The following is a 6,406-nucleotide window of genomic DNA, read 5'->3' as shown; positions in this document are numbered from 1 at the left end:
AGACCCTATAATAAATGTGACAAGTGCAACAAAGCCTTTGGCCAGTGGTCAGTCCTCAACCAGCACCAGAGGCTTCACACCAGGGACATATGTTACTACCAGTGTAACAAGTGTGGTAAAGTTCACAGTCAGAATTCAGCTTTTTCATCATATCAGAATCCATGTTGGAAAGAAACCCTTTCAGTGTAATCAGTATAGTAAAATTTCTCTTTAACATTCATTCCTTATTCAACACCAGAGAATCCACTCAAAAGAGAACTTAGGAAGTTGATAAATATGGATGGAAAAGGCTTTGCATAATAGCTTCTCACCTGACATTGAAATTTTGTGAGTGTCCAGCATCTGAAATTGGCAAGGCAGAATTTCTTCCCACCAGACCTTGAACTTGGTTTGGATGAGAACTGGCCCTTCAAAATGGTCCCCACCAAAATCCCGTCATTTAACAGAACAAGCCACTTACTTTTCCCCTAACTGCTAATCAAATAAAACACTTTTGTGATTCAGAGTGGCCTGTGGACCACCAGTTCAGTTTCCAGATGTTTTACTAGTTGTTCCAAATTACAGTTCTCACAAAAGCTTAGACTGTTGTTTAATAATACTTTTTAGTGAAAACTTAAGTTGTACATAAAATGCAAATATTAGATGATTAATGTATTTTAAATGTAGCTGCAGTGGTGATAATTTGTCAAGTCAAACATGTTCAGCATCCTTTTAGGGACAGCACAGTGAATTCTTGGGCCTTCCATTCCTACCTAAGTTCTGATGTATAACATGTACCTCCTAGCCAAGACTCCAAACAAGAAAGATGCTTTTTTTTTTTTCCTCTCTCTCTCTCTTAGAGACAGGATCTTGTTATGTCACCCAGGCTACAGTGCAGTGGTACAATCATATAGCTCACTGTAACCTCGAACTCCTGAGCTCAAGCAGTTCTCCTGCCTCAGCCTCTTGAATAGGTAGGACTACAAGTATATGCCAACATGCCCAGCTAATTTTAAAAAATTTTTTTAGATGGAAACTCACTGTGTTGCCCAGGCTGGTCTTGAACTCCTGGCCTCAAGCAATCCTCTCACCTCAGCCTCCCAAAGCTCTGGTATTATAGGCATGAGTCACTGCACCTAGCTGCATTTTTTTTTTTTAATAGAGGTGTGTTAATTTTAATTTGCATTAGGAAAACACTGGAGATACCCAAGCTGGTCTTCAAAGGAAGGAAATAAGCAGACTCAGATTTTGTTTATGGGCCAGGCAGGTAAATGAGTAAAGTAGTCCTAGAGTCAAAAAAAAAAAAAGTGAAAACAAAACAAGTTTTATTGATTTATTATTATTATTAATACATTTTATTAGGGGTTCAGGAAAATTGCCAAAATCCTCTTTATTGATTTTGAGTTCTACTGCAGGAGAAAGATGATCAAGTTAATTGTTCATTTTGACCACCATAAACATAATGATCTTTTTATACTTTTGAGTATAGTGTAGAAAAGCTTACTACGTTTTACTGCTGAATCATTTAAATAATCAACTAATAGTCTTTGAACCATCATTAATTTTAATACCAGTCTGTAAATTATGTCATATGTATCCAGATGTGGTGGCTCATGCCTGTAATCCCAGCTACTTCGAAGGCTGATGTGGGAGGGTCGCTTAAGGTCAGGAGTTAGAGGCTGCAGTGAGCTACATTTGTGCTGCTGCACTCCAGCCTGGGTGACAGAGTGAGATCCTGTATCTAAAAATAAATAAATAAATTGGCCGGGCATGGTGGCTCATGCCTGTAATCCCAGCACTTTGGGAGGCCAAGGCAGGCAGATCACGAGGTCAGGAGATTGAGACCATCCTGGCTAACACGGTGAAACCCCGTCTCTACTAAAAATAAAAAAAATTAGCTGGGTGTGGTGGCGGGCACCTGTAGTCCCAGCTACTCGGCAGGCTGAGGCAGGAGAATGGCGTGAACCCGGGAGGCAGAGCTTGCAGTGAGCCGAGATGGCTCCACTGCACTCTAGCCTGGGAGACAGAGTGAAACTCTATCTCAAAAAAATAAATAAATAAATAAATTATGGATATCCCATTCTCCATTATGTGCTTATTTCACATTGCATGCCTGTATCAAAATATCTCATGTGCCTTATAAATATATATACCTACAGTGTACCCACAAAAATTAAAAAATTAAAAATAAATAACATAATCATACAGTGTTTCACAACTTGAAGTCAACTTCACAGGGGTCTTACTGTGTTGCCTAGGCTGATCTCAAACTCCTGCCTCAAACTATCCACCCATTTTGGCTTCCCAAAATGCTGGGATTACAGGCATGAGCCACTGCACCTGGCCTTAATATTCTTTATCATGAATATAATCTGTATTCTTATGTGAATGCAAAATAATAAATGGGAAGCTCTGGAGAAATAATTTGTCTTTTATCTTTGATACTCAAAATCACTTAGTAAGAAATTTTCCTGAATGGTCATCAGTATAAATTCCTCCAGAGGCATTTGTTTATTCCTCAGTCTAGTTTTGAAATGAAACCAGAAGAAGGTAAATAATACACAGCTATAAAGAAGTGAAGCTGGTCTGACTCCAGAGTCTGCATTCTTTACCATTATACCACCTCACACTTCTAACAGCCTTGAAGAAATATTTTTACATATATTACCTTTTGATTCACATAGTCACCCTATGAAGTTGTCAGGACCAGTTATTCCCGTTTTGCTGATAGGAAGTTGAGACAGTTAAAAACAAAATATGTACGTACATACCCAATGCTAGGAAGCAAATTAATAAATACTAGGGCTCTGTATCCCAGTCCATTGTTCTTTCCACTAGATGTCCATGGACTTCAATATCAGAAGCCCCCAGATTAAGATGATCTGGCTCCTATGTAAACTTTATCTTAGCCGGGCGCGGTGGCTCAAGCCTGTAATCCCAGCACTTTGGAAGGCCAAGGCGGGTGGATCACGAGGTCAGGAGATCGAGACCATCCTGGCTAACACGGTGAAACCCCGTCTCTACTAAAAATACGAAAAAAATTAGCCGGGCGCGGTGGCAGGCGCCTGTAGTCCCAGCTATTAGGGAGGCTGGGGCAGGAGAATGGCGTGAACCCGGAAGGCGGAGCTTGCAGTGAGCCGAGATCGCGCCACTGCACTCTAGCCTGGGCGACAGAGCGAGACTCCGTCTCAAAACAAACAAACAAACAAACAAAAAAACTTTATCTTAAAGCAATTGTTTTCCCTTTCAGGAGTTGCACAGGGAAGAAAATTATCTCTTACAAGCCCTCAGAAGTGCTTCCTTCTTAAGCTTTTAGCCTCCAACTCTTAGAAAAATTGTTACATTTTCAGCAATTGTTCCAAGTGTCATGAATTCACAACTGAACGTAGAGTTTTAAAAAATTGCCTAGCCTACCTACTAGTTATCTGCGTAGGAAAACAGCTTACTTGGATGCTGTCTTTAATCATAAGCATGAACAAGATGATTGTTTACTATCTTTCTTCAATAGGTTTAGACTCTTTTTACTCAAAGTGGTCAGAAGATCAGCAGCCTTGGCATCACCCCAGACCAACTGAATCAGAATCTGCATTTTAACAAGATCCCCAGTTGATTGTTATATACCTTAAACCTTGGAAAACACTGCTCTGCCCTATTTTCCAGATTTCCCCATGAAAAACCTCACAAATATACTGTTTTTAATTGCCAAAAGTATGTGAACTATTGAACAAAACCTCTTAGGTTGGTTAAAGAACAAATAAATTGTTCTATTTCATGAAACTTTTTTTGAGGCACAGGGAGAAAAAGTTTATCAAGTTAGTTCCCAATAACAAACGTGCCTAGCACTAAAACCTATTGTGAACAATTTGGAATTTACATCTTTATCGTTTTTTCTAAAGCTTATAAAATGTTTTCAGATGTTCTCCATTAATCATTACAACTCTGTGAACTAGTTATTGTCTGTTTTCTACAGATAAAGAGGCTAAGAAAGGTAAAGGTTTATTTAATGTTAGAAAGTAATAAGCCAGAGAACTGGTTTAAGTTCAGTGGATTCCAGGTCAGTGTTCTGCAGTCCAGATCAAACAATTCAGCAGCGTCTATAAATTCCTAGAACATAGGCTGTGAGCAACTGAAGACATGTAAAAAAAGTTGAGTGCCTATTGTATGCACAATACTATGCAAAATGCAATAATATCTTGCTAAATTTTGAAAGCAATGTGAATTGGGTATTTCAAAGCCATGAAGGAGGGGTACCAAATAATTTGGTTTCTCTTGCCATTTAAAGTGGATTTTTCCTCCCAGAATCATAAGAGTGTATACATTTTACCTACTGGACGAACACTGATAAGTAGCACAGGAAGTTGAACTTTTGTTTTATTTAATCAGTTACTGACTAGAATAAAGTGATTGATTTATGATTAAATTGACTAATTTCTATTCATATTTGAGTATTTCTGTATCTCCCAAGTTGTTTTATTAGTTGTGCATTTCAAAGTTCTTGTTAATTGATGAAAACGTTTTGCCTTCTAGAGTAATTCTCCAAACTACCACTTTTCCTGTTACTTCCACACCTAATTAGGTACTACTCATTTGAGTTAAATGAAAATGATTTGAACACCTATGTGTAGTACAATGTAAGCTGCTACAGGATTGCAAAGATAAACATGGTGTCATGCCTGCATTTCAGGAAATCTAAGTTATAGTATATGAGAGTCAATATTAATAATTACATTTGCTTTGAAAGTCCTTTCAATTATATTAACTAATCCGATCTGTCATGACAGTGCATTGGTAGTTATATCTCCTAGCCTAGGAGTAGGTCTCAGTCTATGCCACGTGGGATGACTGAAAAAGGACTGGAAAATCCGCAGTCTTACTGGTTTGAAGAACCAAAGGACAGAGTTTAGGGGATCCCAGCAACTGTAAAGGGAGTGGGGTGGGAATCCTAGGAAGGCAAAAAACAGATAAGGGCAGCCCCAAGTTCTATATATAAAATCCACCCAAATTTCCCCATGGTTCCTGAACCATGCATCACAGAGTAGATTTCAAGTAGTTCAGCTATGGCTAAAATGTCAACTTAGGTTTCAGTTGCCATCCAGTACGGGAGTGACAATTTAAAGTTATCTACCTGCAGCCAGGCGCGGTGGCTCACGCCTATAATCCCAGCACTTTGGGAGGCCGAGGCGGGCGGATCACCTGGGTCAGGAGTTCGAGACCAGCCTGGCCAACATGGTGAAACCCCATTTCTACTAAAACTACAAAAATTAGCCAGGCGCCTGTAATCCCAGCTACTCAGGAGGCTGAGGCAGGAGAACAGCTTGAACCCGGGAGGCAGAAGTTGTGGTGAGCTGAGATTACACCACTGCACTCCAGCCTGGGAGACAAGAGCAAGACTCCGTCTCAAAAAATAAATAAATAAATAAATAATAAAGTTATCTACTGCTTAAAAATACAAAACTCAATACTTTGGAAGAACATAACAGAATCCAGAGAGCCTACAACATATTCCCTTTTCCAGGGCTGCATCCAAAATTAGTTTATTAAAATTAGTAAATTGTGGTTAATTTTCAAGAGAAAGTAGAAACCACCCATAAGATGACCAAGTTTTAACATGTGAAGTGTAAAAATCCACATGGAAACTTATGTTTCTGAAATCCTTAGGTGACAAATATATTGAGCACATATTGGATGCCATCATCTCATTATTAATCCCTTTTAGATTAGGGAATCCCTTTCCTCAAGGAATACACATTCTAGGGACAGAGAACCGACAAACACAGAAGTATTGATAATTTTAGGTACTGATAAATGCTATAAAGAAAATAAAATAGGATGTTGTCATGGTGACTGGAGTGTGGTTAAAGGCTACTCTACCATAATCAGGAAAGGCCTCTATTAAGAGCTTAATAATTGACTGTATACTGTTTTTAAACCTCACAAATTTATTTTTTTAATGTTCTCAGACAATGATAAGCAAGTTTATTTTTTAACCTACAGACACTTTAAGCATATTAAAGGCCTATAAAAGGCCTTTAAAAATCAGCACAATCATTGGCTTTCAAACTGTTCTCCAGAACCTTAGGTGACTCCTCAGATGTTACTTGGCAGTCAGCCATGGGCAGGATCAGGTCAGTCAAGCAGGGTTCTGGCATCCAGCCCCCTTTGCTTCACCTGAGAAAAGGCTCTGCTTTATTTTTAGGAATTTATTCAAATTCCTAAAAATGGTTTTTGCCAAATGCAGTAGTTCACACCTGTGATCCTGGCATTTTGGGAGGCCAAGACAGAAGGATCACTTGAGTCTAGAAGTTCTAGACCAGTGTTGCAACATAGTAAGACCTCGTCTCTAAAGAAAATTTAAAAATTAGCTGGTCATGGTGGCGCATGTCTATAGTCCCAGCTACTCTGCAGGTTTAGGTGGGATCGCTGGAGC

This window comes from Pan troglodytes, chromosome 5, assembly GCF_028858775.2.
Source record: "Pan troglodytes isolate AG18354 chromosome 5, NHGRI_mPanTro3-v2.0_pri, whole genome shotgun sequence".
In the NCBI taxonomy this organism is placed as follows: domain Eukaryota; kingdom Metazoa; phylum Chordata; class Mammalia; order Primates; family Hominidae; genus Pan; species Pan troglodytes.
The sequence above is the reverse complement of the archived record's forward strand: the minus strand, read 5'-3'. Positions refer to the sequence as shown.